General features: G+C 41.1%; 1 pseudogene; it reads left to right on the plus strand.

Moving 5' to 3' along the window:
* Positions 1–13373, plus strand: part of LOC130405660 (seizure protein 6 homolog) — a 32353-nt pseudogene extending 18980 nt beyond the window's left edge.
* Positions 13374–13689: the final 316 nt, after the last annotated feature.

Consider the following 13689-nt stretch of genomic DNA (forward strand, 5'->3'; position numbering starts at 1 on the left):
GTGTGTGTGTGTGTGTGTGTGTGTGTGTGTGTGTGTGTTTGAATTCCCAGATACTCTTTTCCTCTGGCTATTTATCATAATTGTCGGTTTGTCTCCTTAGGGCTGAAAGAGTGACATTGTGATACACCATGTCACGCAGGAACAGTTCACTCTGTTTTCTTTTAGTGTTTGGCCTCTTTTTACCCTTGCTATGTCAGAGGAGGTCCCGGCTGACTGGTGGACATAAAATCACATTTAACCCCCCTAACCCTTTGCTATAGATATGTAGATATGTCCGAAAAAGACTGGCAACAGAGCATCCACTATTCCGCGTTTCAGGCGGTCCGTAATTGCAGTTCATCTGCATATGCAATTCACTCTGTGACAGTGACAATGCATACAACAATATCATTCACACATGCATGAAAGCACCCGCATGTAACCCCCCCCCCCCCCCCCCCCCCCCCCAACATACACACACACATGCACACACATTTATATTTATTGATAATTATTTTTTCTTGGTATGTTTAGCATTACGGCGGTGATATTTGAATATTTGTCCGTTCGTCTCAACTATTAGGAAACACAACTTTTGCAAAAAAGGCCTCTGCAGAAGGGAGGAGAAGGATCGGGAAGTTAGCAGCAGCAAACTAAGCAGTATACACATCCACTGTGCATCCTCCCTTCTAGCAGAGAAGAGACTTGTGACAGAGTGTGTTACAACCCGTGTTGGTCAGAGGTGACCATTTATTGGCCTACCTAATCCCCCGACACCCTACATAATTCCTTGCCTGAGGCCCTTCAATGTCACTAGCAGACAAAATCAATAGGAGCATGACTGCCAAACCAATCCACAGTCTAACAATATAACAAGGACAATTACAGTGAGACGGATCAGAGTGTTTAACAGAAATATATTAATAAATGTGGCCAAATGCCAGCAGGCGTGGAAGACAGATCCGTGGCACTAAAAGAGCAGTTTGTTAACTGGGCACTGGGGAGCTGGCCTGGACCATTTTATTTCCACAGATATGGACAGTGTGAGTGTGTGTCTGTGTGTGTGCGCGTGTGTCTCTGTGTGTGTGTGTGTGTGTGTGTGTGTGTGTGTAAAAAGGGCATTGTGTGTAGCCATGCAAGTGGTTGTGCTTTTTTATGTGTACAAAGATGTGTATATTTCCGTCGTTGAAGTGTGTGTGTGTGTGTGTGTGTGTGGTGTGTGTGTGTGTGGGCGTGCGTGTTTGCGTGCGCGCGTGTGTGTGTGTGTATTTGTGTGTATCAAATGTTTGCTTTTGTAAATGAAGGTGTGTGTGTAGTGGTTGATCACCACCCCTGAACCCCAGGGAGACACATGTGCACTGCCTGGCACTGTGCTGCTTCCACAGAGAAAATGCTTTCTGCCTCTGAGCTTTTTCAGATTTATAAATATGCCAACACAATTAGAGAAAATGTATCCTAACTTGATGTTTTTCTCCTGATCACATTGTTTGCCACATATTGACCAATCCACAGTCTAACAATATAACAAGGACAATTACAGTGAGACGGATCAGAGTGTTTAACAGAAATATATTAATAAATGTGGCCAAATGCCAGCAGGCGTGGAAGACAGATCCGTGGCACTAAAAGAGCAGTTTGTTAACTGGGCACTGGGGAGCTGGCCTGGACCATTTTATTTCCACAGATATGGACAGTGTGAGTGTGTGTCTGTGTGTGTGCGCGTGTGTCTCTTTGTGTGTGTGTGTGTGTGTGTGTGTAAAAAGGGCATTGTGTGTAGCCATGCAAGTGGTTGTGCTTTTTTATGTGTACAAAGATGTGTATATTTCCGTCGTTGAAGTGTGTGTGTGTGTGTGTGTGTGTGTGGTGTGTGTGTGTGTGTGGGCGTGCGTGTTTGCGTGCGCGCGTGTGTGTGTGTGTATTTGTGTGTATCAAATGTTTGCTTTTGTAAATGAAGGTGTGTGTGTAGTGGTTGATCACCACCCCTGAACCCCAGGGAGACACATGTGCACTGCCTGGCACTGTGCTGCTTCCACAGAGAAAATGCTTTCTGCCTCTGAGCTTTTTCAGATTTATAAATATGCCAACACAATTAGAGAAAATGTATCCTAACTTGATGTTTTTCTCCTGATCACATTGTTTGCCAAATATTGCCATTGAGCAGTGAGGGTGATGACAATAACACTTCAATTAATCATCCAATAAGTTTTGTTTTTTCACTTTGTGCTCTTCGGAACACAATCAGTAAGGCGAGGGATGAATGAAAAGCAGAATGTGTGTTTCTATCTCAACATCGATCTCTCATTGTGTCTCTCTCTCCCTCCTCTCTAGTCTATGCATTGGGCTGTACTTTCCCTCAGCAGCCAACCTTTGGCGATGTGTCCGTGAGCAGTCTGCATGTGGGTGGAGAAGCTTTCTTCTCCTGTCAAATCGGCTACCAGCTCCAGGGTTTCTCAACACTCGCCTGCCAAAACGCCACCACCCCCTACTGGAGTGGCAGCGAACCACAGTGCCTAGGTAAGGTGGAATTTATCAATTAATTGAAATGTATTCTTGTTTTGTATTGTGACATATTTTGCCTATGTTGTCCTCATTGCATCGATCGCAATCTGCATTGTTTTTACTCATGCTTTATATGATAAAAGGTATTAATCATACAATTCTCAAAATGTCATAAAGAGAACATGTAAGTAATCTGAGTAATCTAATTTTGTAATTTTTTTAAGTTGCTATGCAACATTCCTCCATGAATGGATGTGTATTTTTACACCATGCAAACAAGATATAAAGCCTGGGCTCCCCCAGGAGCATTCGTTGCCGGATCTCATTTCGCCTGTTGATGAGACTTGGTGAGGAATAATAAGTGACCGCTTTACTCCTGCCTCTCTGATTGACATTGCTTTTATAGCACAGCGATGGTCTCATGGGAAGCAATTTTAAAAAAGGGCTTATTTTGAGTGCCTTTCTCTCCAATGCTGATTGCGTTGTGCATATTTTGGCGTGTAAATGTGCATGCAGGATTTTCCTTTGTGTGTGACTTGTGTGTGGATGTTTGTGTGAGCCACACCTGTCCTGTGCCAATGAGCAGATAGGAAGTGTCATGCCAGTTGGCCCAGGTGTTTGCCAGAGGGCTATTATTACCAACGCCTGGCCATTGTTTTCTCTGCTCCACTTTAATAAGACTCTGTCTATAAAGATACCCTTGACTTGACCTGCTACAGAAACGTTAAAAACACACTTTCCCAATGCGTGTCCAGGTCTATGCACCAATGAATGAAAACAGATTTGATGATACTTGTTATCAGTTTTAATGAAGGAGGAACACTATACGATTCTGATTCTGATGGCTGGCAAAGTAACCAATCCTTCTAGGTTAGCAACCGTTCTTGACTAACAATTTAGTGGTTTGCAAGCTATTGACTTCTTCGGAGCTGCCACCCACTTTAAAAAAAAATACAATATTATATTTGAATATCCTAATGCCCAGAACATTATCATACTTTCCCAGGGGTTGTTCCTAGCCTTGTGAGACCATCCTGATCTCACGCTCTGCTTCTCTCTGCTGATCAGCATGGCCTTGAGCCTGTTTCAAGCACAAATGAGAATGAGGCTAAGTATTAACAAGTGAAAAAGACTGCAGATGCCATGGCTGTGAAAGCCTACAGTGGATGGACTACGCTTTGTCTCCTCTGCTATTCATGATATCTTTTAGACTGAATATGTGTAGCTAGTGTTCTGGGAGTATCTTTTGCAATGTTGGTACCTCATCCATTCTTGGAAGATGTCCTATTATTGTCATCACACTGGAAGCATAGGTTTTATCAGCATTTGAAGGTGTGGCTGGTCCTTTCCAGATGAGGAGATTACACCAATTCAAGGAATCTCTCTGGGTTTTATTTATTCTTTGTTCTACTCTGCCCTGTGGTCACAGGCTTTCTGTCGTGACCACATGAATGAAATGGTAGCTATGCGCTGGCAGTCTAATAGATTATGCGCAGAGAGACACTGCTCTAGAGGTCAGTTGAGGGTGCAGACAGTTGTTAAAGAGGCAGTATTGGAAAAAAGCAGACCACAGGACAAGAATATTTAAAGGAATGTGCGGAAATTCCGGCCACTTGTAAAATGATGTATAGGAAGTTGGAACGTATATCGAACCTGCAAAAAGACCATCCAAATGAAAAGAAAGCAAAGAATTTTAAACAAGAACAACAATATATGTATAGCTAGACATGTTTTCACCCTCACGTGGGTCTGTTTTTTTGTCGTTTATTGTCGCAGTTGATAAAACAGAGTTACCACATGAATCGTGTTGGAGCCACAAAGGACTACGAAACAAATACATTTGAGAACCCCTCACTTAAAAATAGAACAAGAAATTCTTCCAAGATTCGACAATTTTCCAGGTTACTTATTATCCATGCAACAAAAAAGTTATCGTAATGACACGTGGAATCATGCTCTGCTTAATATATACAATTTTCCTATTCTCCTAGAAGACCATCATGTTATAATGTATTCAAAGATGATCATCATGATTTCAAAGATAATATTAATTGTACCAATTTCTAAAACATATTAGATTTGAATCTGATACTATATATCGCAGGTGTTGTTCATCACTGTACAAAACAATTTTCTCGTATCATTTGATTCCTTCCTTTCTTCCAAAATTCTTTGTATTTCCCTTCTTTGTGTTTTTCAACAGTAATTTTTCGTCGTTCTAACGTTCTTTCTTTCTTTCTTTCTTTCTTTCATTCTTTCTTTCTTTCTTTCTTTCTTTCTTTCTTCTTTCTTTCTTTCTCTTCTTTCTTTCTTTCTTTCTTTCTTTCTTTCTTTTCTTTCTTTCTTTCTTTCTTTCTTTCTTTCTTTCTTTTTCTTCTTTCTCTTTCTTTCTTTCTTTCTTCTTTCTTTCTTTCTTTTCGTTCTTTCTTCTTTCGTATCTTTCTTTTCTATCTTTCATTCTTTCTTTGATTCAATAATTCTCTTTCTTTCTTTCAGCTGTCTGTGGTGGTATGTTCCGGAATGTGACCGTTGGCCGTATTGTGTCCCCTGGTTTCCCTGACAACTACAGCCACAACCTGACATGTCGTTGGTTTTGCTTGAAGCAGCAGAAGGGCATCGGCTCCACATCCACTTTGAGAAGGTTTCTTTGGCAGAGGATGATGATCGGTAATGGCCAGTTGTGTCTCTAAGGCAATATTTTCAGGTTTTCTTTGAAGGCATTATGTAATGCACAGGAAAGCCTCAGAGGTTCTCACTGAAATACTCACAGGTTCATTTGAAGTTCATAAAATAAAGATATTTGATGCAGAAACAATCTGAAATCATTAAAGCCACTCGGCTGCTGTTGTTACACACTCTTCAGTATCTTCATCAGGTTTTCAACATTAAATTTGAAGACTTGGCTGTCCCATAATTGCCTTTATAGAAAGGAACGAATTGCATGTATCAATTTGAACGATATCACTTAAGAAATGTTAGCGTTATTGTTCAGATAAAAAATCATTTAATTAAGAAAGAACAACAATGCTGTATCCTGGCAAATGTTTTGTGTGTGAAATGTAGAAAGCTACAGTAAAATATCAGTAATATATGCTTTTTAAACCTTAGATGTCGTTGTTTCACTTCCAGGTTGCTTATCAGGAATGGTAAAAATATGGATGCATCGGCGCTGTATGACTCTTATGAAGTAGAGTACCTTCCCAACGAAGGCCTTGTCAGCACCTCTAGGCATCTCTTTATTGAGCTGACCACAGACGCCGCAGGCACATCCACTGGAATGGCCATCCGGTACCAAGGTAATATAAGATAAACTTAGGGCTTCTGGATGTCACAGGCAGCACAAGTCATGTCTATACCATTGTAATGATCATCTGGCAACCGGAAGGCTACTGGTTCTATCCCCTGCTACTCCTACCTAAGTGTTAATGTGTCCCTGAGCAACACACCTAACCATAACTGCCCCTGACAATCAGTTTGTTCCCCTTGCGTGGTTCACACCCGCTGTTTGTGTGTGTGAATGTGTGTATGAAAAGTGTGATTGGCCACAGGTAGAAGGTGCTATATAAGAACTTTCTTACCTGTCTCAATCATAAAAGTCTCAACCATTTGAGATTGAGTCTTGTTAAGAACAATTAGTCACTGATTATAGCAATCCAGAGTATTTGGTTTGGAGGGCTTATCGTGTATCAGCACTGAAGATACATCTCTACCCTTTTCATTCCAGGAGTTAGATGCATTACATGCTGGTAAAACATTAGTCAATTTAAAAAGCCCATGGTGTAGTAAATTACAATTTAATTAAGTTGTATAATAGTAGTTTGTTTTCTGATGGTCCCTCTGAATAGTTTTAGTTGATAGAAAAGACATCCCAAGCAAGGATTTCACAGGGTCATAATGATAGAATATATACATAATCTAGCATTCAAAAATAACAAACACATTTGTTTACAGATAGATACTAAAGTAGAAAATATATGAATGTTGAATATTGGAATGATACCCAGTGCCTTTGCTTTATCTTTGATCTATTTATCTCTTATAAGTTGACCACAAAAGTGGGGACAGAACAGGTTTTGATGTGTGCACTTGGAATTTCTCATGAAAGACACAATAAAAACAAAGAGTATTTAGCAAATCGACAACTTCTCTCTTTGCAGCCTTTTCACAAGGACACTGCTATGAGCCTTTTGTCAAGTACGGCAACCTGAGTAGCAGTGACACCACCTGGGCCGTCGGGGCTGTGGTGGAGTTTTCCTGTGACCCAGGCTACACCCTGGAACAGGGCTCCATCACCATCGAGTGCATGGGCCAAAACAATCCCCAGTGGAACGAAACGGAGCCGGCCTGCAGAGGTTAGTTTGTGTGTGTCCACCAAGGGGGGATTGTTTTGTAACGTGGTTGAGTCAATGACCAAGATCCCGAACAAGATTTAAATACATTTTAGTTAAGTATATAATAGTTTAGTCAATCTTTCTAATGATAAAATGAATTGTCCATGTTGTATTAACCTGCATGCAATCTGTTTGTGTGTGCTGTGTGTGTGTGTGTGTGTGTGTGTGTTCTGTGTGTGTGTGCTGTGTGTGTGTGTGTGTGTGTGTGTGTGTGTGTGTGTGTGTGTGTGTGTGTGTGTGTGTGTGTGTGTGGTGTGTGTGTGTGTGTGTGTGTGTGTTGTGTGTGTGTGTGTGTGTGTGTGTGTCCACAGCTGTGTGCAGTGGGGAGATCACTGAATCGGCTGGAGTGGTGCTGTCCCCCAACTGGCCAGAGACGTACGACAAAGGCCAGGACTGCATCTGGGGGATCCATGTTGAAGAGGACAAGAGGATCATGCTAGACATCAATGTGTATGTGGCATACTCAAGCATTAAGCTGCATAGGCCGGGGTTCACTGTGATTTAAGAAAAGCAAGGGGGGTTTTATGCACTCTGAAAAAATGCAACATAAAGTGTGATCATTTATTGAAAACAAATTATAAATCTACTGCAAAACCATATGGTTCTTAAAACAGAAAAAATGGTTGCCAAGCAACACCGGTTAGCATTAGTTGAGATTGGTGGAACATTAATGCTAAAAAGGAATTGTTGTTTTATAGTATTCTCAACGTCTTCGAGCCAATCACAGAATCAAGGACAGGAATTTGTTTTACACAATTACATTAAGGCTCTTTTATCCAAAGTTACTTACAAGTTAGGATGGGAACAATAAAAGCATAAATACTATTTGGAGCTAAAAAAAGAAAATACCTTGACAGAGTGGAGAGTAGCAATAGAAATCAGGAAAGAAACCAGATTAGTCAATACTTTCTATTTATTTCTATCAATCTATTTATTGAGCTCTTTTTGTTGGAGTGGTAGTGCGGACAGTTACATTGATATCACGTATCAAAGTCCTGAAGTCCTGAAGTTCTGAATTACAATATAAAGTATGCTCTAGCCTATTAGTACCTTAGAATTACAAATCAGCTTGTGAGATGTTCCTGGAAGAAGTTGGTAGCCAGATGTTTCTTACACATATTTATAGCACAGCATTGTTAATGGAAAAGTACGTAGCTTGCATTATACATTATTGTCAAATAACGGGAGGACCACGTCGTGGTTTAGGCCTTTCATAATCGAATACAGGAATCTATATTCCATTCCTTTTAAATTCCCTTGTTGTCCTCTCTTGAGAGATGAGCACCCCACAAGGTTGAGTTTGCTTATGACACATTAGCTCGACACAGTGAACAACTCACCTTGATGGACAAAGTGAATGTCACATTTTATAAAGTCAGAGTGCTAACCTTATGAGTGAATGACCCGTAGGTAGAACATAGGCCACAAAGGGATTGGGCTGGGACGACTACTGCAGTGTTCCATAGGTCGAGGGCCCGTTTCACAAAGTAGACCTCGCTCATCTCTCTTACTCTGATGTTGGTGGCTCCGGCAGAAGAAATCTCTAAATGTTTTAGAATGTTCATGGACCATCATTTTCATTTACACCTTTGTTCGTTTTCTAGCCAAATCTGTCTTCTAGTAAAGAGATCTGAGCTTTATGCAGGTTCGCTCTGTGGTCTACTTTTGTCAGGAAATTCTGGTTGAGTAATTATGAATCCAATGCAAGGAAGAGAAGGAATTACAAACAATCCGAAAAAGAATGTCTCACAAGCAAAGGAAAATAAGGGCAAATTGATCTCAAATTGAACTAATGGTGTAAGCAGGAGTTAGAGCTCTGATTGATTTTCACAGTCCGATCCACTCCAGAGATCGGCAGGTCCGTGTTTGGGTTAATAACAACAAATTTGATACACGCCGACATTCTTCAATCTGTCTCGCTTCACAGCAGGTGAGAAGTTCTATCCACTTAGAATCAGAGCGCAGTGAGTTTTCCCCACTGTGTGTCTCGCTGAATGTTTCTGTCTAGACAAAACATTTCAAAAACATTTCAGGGATTAAACACAATTGAATCACATGATAGTCAACATCTTCTTCAAAACCCCCTTTGTAGCTCGGCAGGCAACACCGCCTCAGATGACTGAGGCTTTTTAAATCGGGTTTGTCTGTTTCATCTAGCTCCCTATCTTTTCTACATCAAGTGTCCTCCCAATCTGATGAATAGCTCAATCTCTTGCTTCCTAATGAATGTATCGGGTTCGGCTAGTCGATTAATTAGTTACAGCAAAGGCATGTGCTTTATTCCAGATACCGACTGCACCCCTACACAGTGCAAGGTAGCTACCTGGCACCTGGCATTATATTGAACGGCTTACATTTTCAATGTATTACCTAATGTAGGCTATTCTATATATGTAGTTTAGATACAGTAAATGCAAACCGTCATAAGTATATTTGATTAAGAATGAGATTCTACTTCATCACAGGGTGTTTGAGAAGCAGAATGTATGACAGAAGCAGAAATGAAATGAAGAATTTTATTTTTTACTGAAGAATACAAAATAAACAAAATACTTTATCCAAATAAAGTTATAACAATGCAAACCATAATCTAAAAATGCGATTCAGAACTTTGGACTGATTCAAATGTATGACAAAGTGGAGACTGCGAAAAAATTGTTTACGATGTTGGGGAGAAGCAGCAGTGCGCACCACATTTGTGTTGCTAGCTTATGTTCAATGGATGAACTTAGACTTGTCTACACAACACAGGGACTTCTGAATCATAGTCCATGTGTGCCTAGGCATGTAAGCAGTGCTGTTGGATGTTGATGTAGTGAGTATGAGCAGCTCATGTCGGGACTCTCTGTCTGCTTTCCTGATTTTATCATGTCTGTTCTTTGAGCAAGAGATTAACCTGTTTACCAATTATTGTTATTATTATTGAGTCTATAAGGTATGGTGTATTTGAGATCCGATAGCATATTGTCCACTATTTTAGGTGAGGGTAAGTAGTAACTTAATTGGTAATTTAACAGAAATGCATGCAATTCATAACGGAAATACTGACAGACCTTCATTAACCTGCTTTAACAGTCTCAACGGTAGGCCTATAGATTGCTATGCAATTGAACTTGTCCCTTGTGTGGAATGCTCTCTAGGCTTAACATAGGGCAAAACTGACATGGTGACCTTCTACGATGGACGACGACTGCCCCGGCAAAGGTCTGGGTCAGTACGGGGGCTCGCGGCCCCGCTTCAAGCTCTACACGTCCACGGCAGACTTCACCATCCAGTTCCAGTCGGACCCCGCCCACCAACATCTACGGATACGGCAACGGGCCTTGTGGTCCATTTCTTTGGTGAGGGCAGGGAGCAGACCCCAGAGGGGATTGGGAAGGATTGAAGTGAGAGTCACACAAAAAGACAGAAAACAAGTTATGGAGACTCGAAAAACCCTTTCAAACAACACCATGATTGTCTGAATTATTCCTAATCACTGTATAGATTCAAGCATTTTCTGCAAGCAAGTGTCTCAGGTATGCTTCTAAACAAGCTGCTTGGCTGATCTTGCCTTTTGTGACATAAATATAATGGTTTAAAAAGCAGCAAAAGATGGGAAAAGCATTAATTGAATAGTGGTAAGCGCCAAGTACAACAAATTGGCTGCCCGTTACAATGCAGGTGAGAGCAGGAATGGTCAAGGATTTTTTTTATAAACAACTAAAATAATTAATAAAAACCCATTAAAAGTTTAAATGTACCTCTGAATAGGCATATTGGTGCCATATTACTTTGTGTTGTACCTCTGAATCCCCAAATTAGCTTTGTTGAAGAGCAGCAATCTGGCCGCAAAGACTTTATTTGGACTCAACGAAATCAAGTGGTCATGTTGTTCTCTTCATCCACCTTCAACGTTCCTCCACGTGTGATCCACAGAGGTCCCCCGTAATGACAACCTGCCCCGAGTGCCTGAGATCTCCAATGGCTGGAAGAGCTCATCCCACCCTGAGCTGGTACATGGCACGGTGGTCACCTACCAGTGTTACCCAGGGCTACCCAGGTGGTTGGCTCAGAACTCCTCATGTGCCAGTGGGACCTCACCTGGAGTGGGGACCTTCCTCGGCTGTGAGAGAGGTAATGATTTCAGACCTAGAACATTGTTTTAATACACAATAAACCGCTAATGATTTATGAATGAGACGTTATTATGGTAATTCAGACAGCCCTTGCACCATGATTTACTTGTACAATCTTTGTATTTGCCCCCCGCTGCCCATGGCAGACAGAGCGTATCAGTTCTATTTATAGCACGACACAAAGGGATTAGCATCATATTGTGTTAATGAAGCAAAGCACACAGAGTGCGAAAGTAGCGGGCTGCAATCAAGGCTATTTTGGACGCTACATTATTTTTGCTGTCTGTGCTTTTGGCTTTAGAATTTCACTGGCGACGAGGTGCCACTATTCTTAGGCCTATACCACGCTTAGGCTGAGGATCAATCTTTCTCAACAGCAATGATATCTCCCTTTAGGTTTAAGTGGGGGGATTTATAGGGATTTGGCTGGCCTCTAGCCTGGCTTGGCACCAGGTTAGAAGGCTTCATAAGTCAAATATGGCACTGAGCTTAGACAGCCTCTCCCTCTATAGCCAAACAAACGATTAATATGCTGATTATAGAATTATTGAATGACATTTCTGATACGATATCTTGAGACCCCCACTCTCATGTATCTAAAATGTACATTCAGAAATGCCAATCCTGTAAATTGAATGCGAAACACATTCTTTACAGTTCATACACAGCAACTGACATCTTTGTCCCTCCATTTGTCCGCAATGACACAGCAGCACTGGTTTAAAACACAGAAATGACTGGGTCAAACATGGCTCACGTCCTTGATGCCATGCTGGCCTCCCCCTACTGGGCCTAGAATTGGTTTTGGGATTGCTGTTTGACGAGAGACAAACATAAGCTCTTTATCTAATACCTCTGAGGGCAAATGTTACTTGTCTTAGGCAGACAACACGTTCAGGCTAACTGTTGTTTAAGATAAAGAGTGTTTGGATACCTGTGCTTAGGGCTGCACATCAATTGTATATTATCGATCTTGGCCTCTGCAATTAGCTGAAATTCTATGAAAACTATTATGACAAAATTAATACATATACAGCCTGTGACATGAAAATGGAATAACAAACTCAGCAATAAGCCCTCTAAAGGAACACAGGCATAGACATTACGTGCGCTAGAATCTTCTGTGTTTATGCGAGGTCTGAGGATTCACTACAGAACACAAAGCAATTTGAGGCGGTTGCCAGTTGGCAAATTGATTTGATAATCTGTTCATCAATAACTTGTGCAGCCCTGTGCCGCAATAATGGCATCCTATCATTCTAAAACATTTTCAGATTTCTCATTTTCTTTTGGAGTATAGGAATACAGAAATATATAGAGTTGCTTATTCTGCTCCTTGCTGCGTCTCGTCATTCTCATCATCTCTTGTCCGTGGTGTCCTGCACATGACCAGGCCTGGTGGCACACAGCCGGCGCGGTCCTGACAGGTCCTCATTCTGAACGTCGGCTCCACCATTCAGTACATCTGCAGCAAGGGCTTCACACTGCCGGCAACAGCCTGGTCACCTACTGCTACAACCACGGCTAGTCTGGCCCCAAGTGGAACCAGCAGCTACCAAGATGCCTGAGTATGTACACGTCTTCAACACAGCGATAAGGTTGAGGCCATTTGATCATTAAAGATGAATATAAACACACAGATACAGAGCCACTGTGGGGAAACACACGGCATGACCTTATTGTTTATGGTCAAATCGGTGCCAGGGGATGTCACTTGTTGGTAGATCAAGGTCTTAATGATGGGATAAATGAGACAAAGAAGATGCAAGGGATTCATTGCGGTTGGCAGTGGTGTCTCTGATGACGGTTTCTTACAATAACGTACAGTGTACATAATGTACAGTGTATGTATTTGGTGAAAGGATTACGGTATAAATGAGACACAGAAGATGAAAGGGATACAGTGTCTTTGACGGACCGTTTATTACAATAATGTACAGTGTACGGATCTTGATGCTTTGTGTACCCTGCTCGTTGAAAGTCACTTCCAGGTCAATTGCATCATGCAGTTGAAGAATGAATTTGACTATGGCACCCTAAAATATGAACATTCCTGATGATGTTACTAAGATGATTGTAGATGATCTTGGAAACAACTAATGATATACATTATATATCTCCCCTATAAGCTGAAGCCTATGAGCCATGCAGTCACCCAGGTACACCAAATCTATGGACGTGCCCCAGTTCCGATAAGGCCTATTTAAGGCTGGAGAAAGCCTCCAGTACTCCTGACTGGTGGGTCATATGGTTGCTGGGGGAGCCTGCTCTCCGCTGTGTCCCTGGGCACCCATCCCAGTGGAGTGGCCTGCCACCTGTCTGCAAATGTGCGAACTGCAACAACAACAAATCCTCTTTAATATATTTCACTTCATTCCTGACATGAAACATGGAATTGTGATAATGATAATGCTTTTGTGATGTATGATTTTTTTTTTTTTTTTTTTAGAATGAGTTTTCTTCTAGCTTATTACATTTTGGTATAACTATGTTATGTTAACTATCTAATTTGTCAATCAGCAAAGGTGAAAATATTTTTAATTGGATTTAGTCTTACTTATTAATTTATTATTCTGTTATCAGATAATCCGCCATATGCATGCATTGTATGAATAGATTAGAATATAATAGGAAAGTATGTATCATATGCTATGTTTCATATGTACATATTCACATACTTTTTCAGCGCAAACAACTGATCA

Source organism: Gadus chalcogrammus, chromosome 16 (assembly GCF_026213295.1).
Source record: "Gadus chalcogrammus isolate NIFS_2021 chromosome 16, NIFS_Gcha_1.0, whole genome shotgun sequence".
NCBI classification, from domain to species: domain Eukaryota; kingdom Metazoa; phylum Chordata; class Actinopteri; order Gadiformes; family Gadidae; genus Gadus; species Gadus chalcogrammus.